Source organism: Aedes albopictus, chromosome 3 (genome assembly GCF_035046485.1).
Source record: "Aedes albopictus strain Foshan chromosome 3, AalbF5, whole genome shotgun sequence".
Classification (NCBI taxonomy): domain Eukaryota; kingdom Metazoa; phylum Arthropoda; class Insecta; order Diptera; family Culicidae; genus Aedes; species Aedes albopictus.
The window spans coordinates 200,418,051-200,430,208 of record NC_085138.1 but is presented as its reverse complement, the minus strand read 5'-3'; the positions used below and the strand labels follow the sequence as shown (position 1 = coordinate 200,430,208).

Sequence of the window (12,158 nt, the reverse complement as noted above, 5' to 3'; positions counted from 1 at the left end):
AGTTTTGGAATCAACTTTCCGCTGATATTAAAACAATTAATTCATACGGTAGATTCCGGAAAGAGTGCATCGATTGGTTCAATGAAGGAAATTTGGAACAAAACATTAGTTATTAGTTACTTAAAAGTTATGATGAACCTTTTTTATTTTTCTTGTGAAAAAAACGTGGTTATTCTTCACCGAATGTAGAAATTTATAAGGAAAACACTTTACTCTACATGGATAATAATAAATCAAATAAATAAAATAAATAATTTATTGACACTGACTTAAAAAAAATACATTTTTTCGAGAAAAATCCAAAAAGTGTCAATCCATGATAACTTTTTTCAAAGTTCAAAAAGTATTTATGTTTTAATATTTTGTGAAGCATTTGTATATTGTTAGTGTACGTTCAAAATTTCATTCAATTCGGTTTACTGGTTTCCGAGATATGACAGCTCAAAAATAAGATGTCTAAAAAATAGTGTTTTACTCGAAAGGCTCTAACTTTGCAAAAGATTAATCAATCGAGCCCAAATTTGTACCAATGATGCACATATAATAGGTTGACAAACAGTCAAAATTTGAGATTTTTTGATGCACTCTATGAAAAGTTATAGCATGTTGAACTTTTTTGTGAGAGAAAAAAGTTGACTATCCCAAACATTTTGGTCATCCCCTGTACGATATACGGGGACACGTTCGAGGTGGTGGAAGATTCAGTCTACCTCGGATCCTTAGAGACAACAACTGAAACACAAAGGCGCATCATCAGTGGAAGTCGGGCTTACTATGGCATTCCACAAAGATTCACCCTCGCACCATGTACGAAAGACCAGTGGTCCTCTACGGGAACGAAACTTGGACTATGTTCGAGGAGTACTCCAAATGCTCGAGGGTTGGGTGCTTAGGTCCATCTTCATTGCGGTGTCCAGGAGAAATGTTGTGAGAATTTCGGACATCAACCCTGTAAAGCTGGTGTTCGCAATAAATCCAGATAGTACAAGAAGACCTGGAGGGCAGTGTGCAAGATGGGCAGACCAGGTGCAGAACGATCTCGCCAAGGATCTGGCAAATCTGGAACGCGGACGAGGAAGGAAAACTGCAGCCACCTAGAGATGGTCGGGTTTCAGGTTTTTCTGACCTGAACCCGATCCGAACCCAACAAATTTATGTTGATCAAACCCGAATCAGAAAAAATATCTCTCAAAGAACCCGACCAAAAACCCGTGTCCAAAAATTATTGTTAAATGTATCGTGTATGGCAAATAAAATCTATCTTCTATATATATAAAAATGCAGTGGCATACGTGGGACCGCGCATAACTTGCGAACGGATGGTCTGATTTGGGTCATCTAAGTTTTGTTCCGTTAGTTTTCACCCAAGGAAGGTTTATGAGGCCAAAAACATGGGAAAATTGAGAGTTTTTGAAAATCGGGTTTTCATACATTTTGAAGGGGGACTTGGGCGCTTGGCTTGGGACTTGAAACGTCAAAAAACGCAGTAGGCAAGACAAAGCTTGCCGGGGACAGCTAGTATTTTTATAAATACTGATTTAACTGCAGCAGCGCTGCATAATCTTTCTCAAAATCCTACTGCACTTATCTTCGAGCCATTAATTTCGTCGACTCCATTTCCCGTGTTGCTTTCGGCTGCGACGTTACATACATTTATTTGTTCAACATCACATTTAAGACAAGACATAATCAACAATAGTACGCCACAATACTCGGTTTGTGGCTGCCGCTCTCCATCCTCGGTCACGCCCAATGCTCGCCAAGTCACGCTCCACCTGGTCCGTCCATCGTGCTCTCTGCGCTCCACGCCTTCTTGTGCCAACCGGATCCGTTGCAAACACCAGCTTTGCAGGGTTGTTGTCCGGCATTCTTGCAACATGCCCTGCCCACCGTATCCTTCCGGCTTTGGCCACCTTCTGGATGCTGGGTTCGCCGTAAAGTGCAGCGAGCTCGTGGTTCATCCTTCTCCGCCACACACCGTTCTCCTGCACACCGCCGAAGATCGTTCTTAGCACGCGTCGCTCGAAAACTCCGAGTGCTTGTAGGTCCTCCTCGAGCATGGTCCATGTCTCGTGCCCGTAGAGGATTACCGGCCTTATTAACGTTTTGTACATGGTGCATTTGGTGCGTGGGTGAATCTTTTTCGACCGCAGTTTCTTCTGGAGCCCGTAGTAGGCCCGACTTCCGCTGATGATGCGCCTCCGAATTTCACGGCTTACGTTGTTGTCAGCCGTCAGTAAGGATCCGAGGTAGACGAATTCCTCCACCACCTCGAAAGTATCCCCGTCTATCGTAACATTACTACCCAGACGGATCCGGTCGTGTTCGGTTCCGCCTACCAGCATGTACTTTGTTTTTGAGGCATTCACCACCAGTCCAACCTTTGCTGCTTCGCGTTTCAGGCGGGTGTACAGTTCTGCCACCGTTCCAAATGTTCTAGCGATAATGTCCATGTCGTCCGCAAAGCACACAAATTGACCGGATTTTGTGAAAATCGTTCCCCGGCTGTTGAGCCCGGCTCGTCGCATCACACCTTCCAGCGCGATGTTGAAGAGTAGACATGAGAGTCCGTCACCTTGTCGCAGTCCCCGGCGAGATACGAATGAATTGGATAGTTCACCCGAAACCCTTACGCAGTTTTGCACACCGTCCATCGTTGCTTTAATCAGTCTAGTCAGCTTCCCAGGAAAGCCGTTTTCGTCCATGATTCTCCATAGCTCTGCGCGGTCGATACTGTCGTATGCCGCTTTGAAGTCGATGAACAGGTGATGCGTTGGGACTTGGTATTCACGGCATTTCTGGAGGATTTGCCGTACGATAAAGATCTGGTCCGTTGTCGACCGGCCGTCGATGAAGCCGGCTTGATAACTTCCCACGAACTCATTTGTATTAGGTGACAGACGACGGAAGATGATCTGGGATAGCACTTTGTAGGCAGCATTCAAAATAGTGATCGCCCTGAAGTTCTCACATTCCAAATGGTCGCCTTTCTTGTGAATGGGGCAGATTACCCCTTCCTTCCACTCCTCCGGTAGCTGTTCGGTTTCCCAGATCCTGACTATCAGCCGATGCAGACAGGTGGCCAACTTTTCTGGGCCCATCTTGATGAGTTCAGCTGCGATACCATCCTTACCAGCTGCTTTGTTGGTTTTGAGCTGGTGAATGGCATCCTTAACTTCCCTCAGCGTGGGAGTTGGTTCATTTCCGTCCTCCGCTGCACTGGCGTCGTCGTTCCTTCCGTTGCCGTGGGCTGCGACGTTAATGACTGCTTTACTACACTTCAGCAGTCCTCTAGACAGGAGCCGCAGCATCGGTTCAAGCCAAAGAGAATACATTTTACTAAGGTGGCGCAGATAAACATTGCAAACCACTGGTTGTCTCTTCCACTCTTCTGGTGTTCTTATGCAACTAAAATAGTGACGTCACTATTTCAGTTCCATAAGAACACCAGAAGAATGGAAGAGACAACCAGTGGTTTGCAATGTTTATCTGCGCCACCTTAGTAAAATGTATTCTCCTTGGGTTCAAGCTGCCTCGAGATTCGGTGCGTATGCAAAAATTACATTCGAGTGTTTCAGTACCGTACCGTACATTGTTTATGATGGGCAATTTTTGGGGTAGCTTGGTGATCATCACCAAGTAAAAGCCAGAGTAGTGGCAATTAATCTATTGCCTTTTTCCGGCGTACAAACCAGTAGGGGTGGTGGAGGTAAAGTGGACAACCTAAGCATTGTGATTGTTTCCAGTGGAAATGTGGCAAAATCCATCTGCTTTTCCAAGTAACATGGAAGGTAATGATATACTCTAGAAATCTTGTAATGGATTACGTTTAAAAAATATTGTTTTCTTTGATTATTTTTTCACCAAAACGTGCATAAAAATTGCGTGAAAAAATCGGTGGGGGTAAAATGGATAATCGATGGGGTAAAGTGAACAAGTCGTTAGAAGTTATATAACAGCATATTATTTCTATACACAGCTAATCGCGTTCGGTAATTTTTACCGAAATCTAAACCGCTGAGCGTTCGGTAATGGATTTTAACGAAATTCTGTAAAAAAATAACAAATTTCGGTAAAATGTTATCGTTTATCTGTCAAACTTTAACGAACTTCGGTAAAAGTTACTACCTTTACCGAATTTTTCCTGTAAAACAAACTTAACGGTTGAGATTTCGGTAAAACATTACCGAAGTCGGTGATTTTTTTAACTGTGTATTTTTAAATGCAAACTATCAAATTTCATACGATACCTTTATTTTGTTGTTTTCAAACTTTTAATGCAAACTTTGAAACACACTTAAATAATTATTGTAAAAATAGCACAACAAGCACTGTTTTGTATGAAAATGATATTTTGTAGATATAAAATATTTTTTATGACTTTTTACTTCAACTATATCACGATATGTATGATTCTGGAGTTTGAAAAAAAAAATATGAAATTTTGGTGAAATTTGAACCGATTGTCCATTTTACCCCCACCGTCTGATTATGTTACAATTATTTCCAAAGCTTTTTTTTTTACAAAACTTTTTTTTTTTTTTTCATTCAAATATATCCTTTTATGTGGACTTTATTAGTTTAGGGTGTAAAACTTGTAATAATTATAAAATAACTTACGGAAAAAACTTTAGCCATGATAAGCAGATTTTACATCATCTTTGATTTTTCACGAGATTTCTAAAGTTTTGAAGTCATTTTGAAGAAGTTTATTTGATTTTAATGTTCAAGATCAGCAAAAGTATAATGATTCATGCTTAGGCATAAGCTTCAATCGTTAAAACATTTTTAAAAAATAATAAAAGCCATGAAACTGTACCCTGTCTATTTTACCCCACCTGTCCACTTTACCCCCACCACCCCTATGCTTGAATTAGGCTTAAAAACTTTAATTTTACATTCCGCAGAATCGTAACTTGTTGAGTGGATTAGTTCGTTAAAGCGCCGGACTAGCAATACGGAGTCGTGGGTTTGAATCCCACCAATACAAGAAGTATTTATTCCTACAAAAAAAAATCTCTCAATTTGTCAATTCAATGTTCCGTAAAATCAACGGGGTAACATTGATAGGCTTGACCGGTCTCATGAAATGTTCAAACGAACATTTTTAATTGAATCAGTTTCTGCTCACGAATGGCGTTTCGTAATCTGCTGTTATTTAGCTATTAAATAACATGGAATTCATGTAAATGTAATTTTATAAACATTGAAAAAAATATTTTTTTCCTTAACTGCGTTTCGTAACGCACTGAGATACATTGTCAAACATTCATGCTTGGTTTGAATACTAGATACAATATAAGGTTAGAAATCACTGTATAACTTCAATTTGATGCCCTAGATTTGGATTTAATGAACGAAACCTTTATGAAAGTTCTCTTTTCAGTAAAATATACGATTCATTCAAAGTAGGCCATGAGTTTCTCAACCAATTGCTTGCATTTAGGCGTTATTCGTGGTTTAGTGGATTTTATTCCTAAAATCATTTGTACATACAATACAAAAAATGAGTTTTGGCTCTGCTAAGCCATAAACGTAATTGAGCCCCAAATAAATGGATTAGTTAAAAGAAATCTAAAATTACTTAAAAAGTTCATAACTTGTAAGATTTTGGACAACATATTTGAAATCAGACCTCAAATTTAGTAAGTAAGGGTATTTTCAACACAAACGAACATTGATCACTGACATGACACTAGTTTACAGCATTTTTGAACTCGGTAAGCTGATGATTGTTTTTGGTGTAGAATCATGCCCTGAGTTCGAAAACGCGAAGAAAAAAATTACAGTAGAGCGGAAATTTTTTCGACTTTCCATACAAGGTTGATTTAAGCAAAGTTGCTCACTTCACACATCATTGCTCCGGTTGAGCTGAATTTTTTACTGTAACTCGCCTATATATGATCTGTCAAATAAACGTTGAGATAGAATTTTTCAATTGTTTTTTTTGTATTGAAAAAAAAAAATCCATTTCTTCATATATTTTTAGAAATTTTGCTTAAATTTAAAGAGATCGTCCCAAAACTCGCCAATATCTCGAATTTCATCAATCTGACGCAAAACCTGCTTTCAGATGATTGAATGGTATTATATTCAGCTTTTAATTTATGGAAAAAGATTTTGAATTGGTTGAACAAAACGCAAGATATTTGAATTTTATTTAATTCCATATTTTAAAAAGTTGTAAAACTCAATATTGAGCTAAAACTCAAAAACTGTTCTACTTTAATTTTTTTTTGTAGCACGGTTTTGAAATCTGTGCTAAATTAAGCTTCAAAAATTTTAGTTGTTGACAGAAGTTCACGATTTTCGTTTTATTTTGTAAACTAGTGTGATCAATGTTACCCCAAATCTACAAAATCAAAAATTAGATTAATCAGCTTATTTTAACATGACTTAAAGTTTTACAATTCTTTTTCGAGTAGCTTCATCAGGCCCGGATTCAGGATTGTGGGGGCCCGGGGCCAGAACAGATGTGGACGCCCCTCGGAGCGATGAGCAAAAACGTTTTTCCTTGTTTTTGAACAGTACTTGAGCAATATGAAAAATAAAGTAAATGTGTAACTACCAAAAATGGTACCTAAAATGTGGGGGCCCAGTGCTCTGGAACCCCCGGACCTCCCTTAGATCCAGCCCTGAGCTTAACACATACTCAGAGGGCCAGTACTTGTTTTGAAAATATAAAACATGTAACGTTTACTTTAACAAGAGAATTATTCAAGAAAGATCGAGAATTCTGATCAATGTTACCCCGGATTACGGTACTTTGTCTTCAAATTGAAGCAAGTTTTTACGTCTACAGTCAGAGTTGTATGGGGCTGTCCATTAATTACGTAAGGGTTTATGGGGAGAGGGGGGGTTTGAGAAATCTTACGCGCCATACACAAAAATTTGGGTTGTCATACAAATAATCTTACAAGGGGGGGAGGGGGTGTCGAAAAATCGTAAAAAATCCCTTACGTAATTAATGGACAGCCCCTATGTAGTGTCACAATAATAGACGTCGATAATATCGGAGAAAGGCCGTTCATCAACCAGAACGTGGTAGAATTGAGATTTCTTCTTCTGTGGTGATCTTCAAGCGTAGCGATAAGGGTGACTGTGTTTGAAGAAGGTATTTTTCGATCAGAAAACTAGAGCATGAGATTATTTATAAATTGCCTCCTGAAAGTCCCTTAAATTGTCCAACACTTTTCGCTCCACCTACACCTGCCTAAAAGCCCACAAGCGAAAACTGGTGCATAAATTGGAACAGCGATTTTATCATTCCACGGTGCTCGGAACTCCATTAAAGGCACAATTGATTATGTATGAAAGGATAATTTTCGCTCTGGAAGAAGGAGGTGAAAACTCGTGGAAAATCAGCGTAAAAATAACTTTATCGCATTCCACCACTGGAGCGCAAAGTTGAACGTTGTTTCCGAGCAGTCAAACCGTGTTTTCCGCGAGGTGTTCAGCTTTACCTAGGTCTGGGCAAATTGGTGCAGTGGCAAAGTAAGTGTTTGGAAGCTTGCTTGTTCTATTTTAATTCACCTGTCGCAATACAAACTCACCGGGAAGAAGCCGAATTCCGCGAACCAAATTGAATTACTGCTAATGTTGACTAAATCTAGCTAATATCCTCTCGATTAGTGCAATTAGTTCCGCGAGCCGTAATTAATATTTAATCAGATTGCCGATAGAAATTTTTCATCAAAGTGTTCGGGAATTTTGGAAATAATCAACGAAATCGAAACTTAAAAGCCAACCGGGCAATTATCATCGAATATTAATGAGAGATGAATTTTTCATCAGCGGTGAATGAATATTTTCAAACTTTCCAAACGATAGCGCGAATAAAGACGAAGAAAAATGTAAGCTTTTATCAAGCCATTTCGCCATCGTTCGTTTGGCCGGCCGTTCAATGGTGCGTTCTCGCGCTGTTCATTGCGAGCACTTGAGCAGGGATTTACAAGTTGGAAGTTGGAAGTTAAGATTATTTGATGCAGTGTGTTTAGTTTTGTCGTAATTTTTGTTTCGTTACCATGAAGGACGCAAAAGTGTCAGCTAATTGTAGTTTGAAGTACCGTAACATGGGGGGAAATTGATCACTTTTCATTCATTGTTTTACTGTGAAATCAGGTACTTTGCAAATGATTCCAAGCAAAAATGCTGCTTCAAGCTTCGTTTATGAAATTTTAAATAAAGATAACAATATTTTGTAAAAAAAAAAGTTTTAAAAGAAAACTTTAAAAAACTTTGTTTTTGGGGTAATGTTGATTAACTGTTGAAAAAGTCTAAGGCATTTTTCCAATTTTATGTTTTTGCCTTTCTCGTACACCAAGGTGTACCGAAAGGCTATATGTTCACTCCTAAAACGAAAATTTGATAGAGCCTCCGGAGGGGTCAAGTGTTATATACCAATCGACTCAGCTCGACGAGCTGAGATGATGTCTGTGTGTGTGTATGTGTGTGTGTGTGTATGTATGTATGTGTGTGCGTATGTGTGTGTGTGTACAAAAAAGGTCACCTAACTTTTAGATAGTAAACATCAACCGATTTTAACGACCAATGGTTCATTCGACGCGGAATCTGGTCCCATTGTAATGGTCCCATTGTTTCCTATTGAAAATGGTTCGGATCGGTCCAGCCGTTCTGGAGTTATGGCCATTTAGGCGTTCCGGATCGGTACCCCAGGAAGGGGTCAGATATGAAAATGCAACAAACCCATGCATGCGACCCATCAAACCATGGCATTTTCGATTATCTGATGAACGGGAAGTAGGGAAATAGTCTCAGACTATATCTGAACCGGTAGTGTTCCGGAACCGGTTCCGGGTGTCCTGCCGGAAGTGGCCAAATATAAATGTGAACATAACCCATGCATGCGACACATCAAATAGCGGCTTTTTCGATAACCAGTTGAATGGTAAGCAGGAAAGTAGTTTAAGACCATAGTTGAACCAGTAGAGTTCCGGAACCGGTTCCGGGTGTCCTGCCGGATGTGGCCAATAAAAATATTGTACCAAACCCATGCATGCGACGCATCAAAGAGCAGCTTTTTCGATAACCAGATGAACGGTAGGCAGGTAAATAGTTTCATACCTTATCTGAACCGGTTGTGTTCCGGAACCGGTTCCGGGTGTCCTGCCGGAAGTGGCCAAATATAAATGTGAACATAACCCAGGCATGCGACACATCAAATAGCGGCTTTTTCGATAACCAGTTGAATGGTAAGCAGGAAAGTAGTTTAAGACCATATTTGAACCAGTAGAGTTCCGGAACCGGTTCCGGGTGTCCTGCCGGATGTGGCCAATAAAAATATTGAACCAAACCCATGCATGCGACACATCAAAGAGCGGCTTTTTCGATAACCAGATGAACGGTAAGCAGGAAAATAGTTTCAGACGACCATATCTGAACCGCTTATATGGGTATTAAACTGACGAAGTTGAAGGGGTGAATCCAACTGAATGCGTCTGACGATGACCGAAGAATAGTAGGTCGAAACGCGTAATGTTTAACAAGCTGTTTCCGATATTTGTCACCGATAATCAGTGATGGAAAACAGTGAGGAATGCAGCTGAGTAGACACAAACGCAAAGCTATCCTACTCGTGAACAACAGAAGCCAGAATATATTCGCACTTCCTTCACTCGCGAGCTAACGAAGCTGGTCGCACACGTGATTGATTCGCGAAGCAGCTCTGAACATTTTTCAATTTTGTGAAAAAACGAATTTACACGGCCGACAGATTAACTTTTCAGGAACAATAAAGCACAAAACACTACTATATGATTCATAATTACTTGTTTTGATATTAAAATCGCACTAAAATGCAATTCCCGCATCTCCACTTGTTCTTCGCGAATAAAAATTCATGAGTGATTTTGTTTTTGTTTTGCTTCATACTCGTGAAGCAAGCGGGTGCGAATAAACTCACACACGGCTTACTCTCGGCACCGTGAGTAAACCGTTTGTTGCTTTTACACTCGCGAGTTGATTCACGATGAGAGTGTTTCCATCTCTGCCGATAATTACCAATCAATCCACAAATAACATATCTGAACCGGTTGTGTTCCGGAACCGGTTCCAGGTGTCCCGCCGGAAGTGGCCAGTTAAAAAAGTGCACCAAACCCTCATATGCACATCAACTCATCAAAAATGTTGGATAACCAGATAAACCGGCAGCAAGAAAATAGTCTCTGACTACACCTAAGATGTGTTGCAGAATCAGGATTGAATGCATCGCTGAAATTACGAAAGTGAACAAAATCAATGCAAGCGATAAATATGCGTAAAAGAACAAAATCTTAATAAAAATTAAAGCGATCTTGTCAAATCACACCATTTTAGATTCCTGAGACGTAATTATACAGTAAGATGAATCAAAGTTGTATGGGGAAATTTTAATTTTATAGCATCAAGCCTCTTTTGCGGTTGAAATTACTAGGCACAATTTATATGCAACTGGTTGAGCCCTCGCGCTCTGTAACACGGTTGAAATTTGAATGGGTTTTATTATGAGAAATTTCACTAGCTTGCACTTTTTTTTTGTCAAATGTTACATAACTCTTATAACCAATGCAATGATAATTAAATAAAGGTTAAAGTGTGCAGAGAAAAAATTGCCGAAATATCTTGATAATGATCGGCATCCAGTGCTAGTGAAGGTGGTCAAGCAGTCAACTGAGAGGTTTGATATTTTTCAGCTCTGCTTATACGTTTAACATAATACAATATGAGCCATCAATAAGTTTTCAAATTCGATTATGGCTTTGATATAATTGTTGCTTTTCTGAATAAGGCTGACACAAATTTCAATTTTCTCTTTAGTCAAGAGGGGTCCCCTTGGCAATTTTATTCGGAATTCATCATTTTGAGGAAGGGCACAAATAAATAGGTCAACCAATAAATTTTTAAATTTTGAAGTGAAATTAGAGTCCAGAAAATTTATAACCAAATCCGATGAGTTAAGCGGATTTGGTAATAAATTTTCTCATTGTTTGGGTAGTTTTTCATCAAGTACATTAATTATTTATCAACTCTACTCCCCCATTGTTAAGGTGCCATGATGCATCACTAAGCTTTCGAACGAATCATTGACTTTTTGCTTTTTAATGATTGTTTGCCTCGCATTTTTGAATTGATAAAAAACTGTCAATTCTGCAGCAACGTATAAGCAAATGTATCATCGCAATCACTGTGAGTGAGCATATAGGATGATACTTTTTCATACGAATATTCACTTTGATGGCAAAAAATTATCACTTTGAAATTTCGAGCCACAAATCCAACATGGCTGCCGATGCTGATGATGCCGTAAAAAGTCAACGAGAACTGTGACAAAAGAAGAAGATGAGATTTGTTACGTTCTAAAGTATTCTCAAAATTCAGGAACACTTCGGCTTATGGCTCTTGAGTACATATTCAACGAGAAAGGCACTATCACCGCTAGGTGGATTAATCTAGGTTTTTATACTAAGTGTGGGCCACCCTAATACATACCTAAGATTCAAACACTGCCATATGCTATATTTGTTATTGAAAAGGTACGTGGGAAACCTAATTCCTCAAAAGATATAAACAAAAATGACAAATGACTTCCAATTATTGTAGGACACACCACCGCTGACGCAGTGACAGTGAAGTTTTACTGTAATTTTACTTGTAATGTCTCCAGGAGCTCTTCAAGAAATTCCTCTCAAAGATCTGTTAGAAATTATTCCTACAGTTTCTCGAGTTTCGTAGAAATGACTGTAGGGGATTCTGGGGTAATACGCACCACTTAAGGAAGATGCGTCCAAATGCATATAAAAAGGCAATAATTTATTGGTTTAATGCATGCATTCATTGCATATACTTTCATTCTAAGAGAAACCAAACAAAATTTCAGCCTTAATACAGTTCAGCTCTTGAAAATAACGTTTTTGTAAAGACTAACATTACGGCTTCGTATGTTTATGCGGGGCAGTATGCACCCTTGCTCGGGGTAAAATGCACTACAACAATGGGGCAGGATGCACTCAAACAAAGGGGCAAGACGCACCACAACATTGAGGCAAGATGCACCGTCGAGTTTAGAAATCTTTTTACTTCTTAGACAAAATGCATGTTTTATAAGGTTTTAAGACAAACAATAGCTCAATTTAGTTTGCGATTACTTACAGAGCACTCAT

General features: G+C 39.2%; 1 protein-coding gene across 1 annotated transcript in view; it reads left to right on the top strand.

Annotated features, from left to right (window-relative positions):
- The first annotated feature begins 7,312 nt into the window (after positions 1–7,312).
- LOC109404459 (uncharacterized) overlaps positions 7,313–12,158 on the top strand; it is a 45,126-nt gene continuing 40,280 nt past the window's right edge. The window contains exon 1 of the mRNA XM_029863213.2: positions 7,313–7,494. The gene's annotated coding sequence lies outside the window, so the exon portion shown is untranslated. The remainder of the gene's footprint in view (positions 7,495–12,158) is intronic.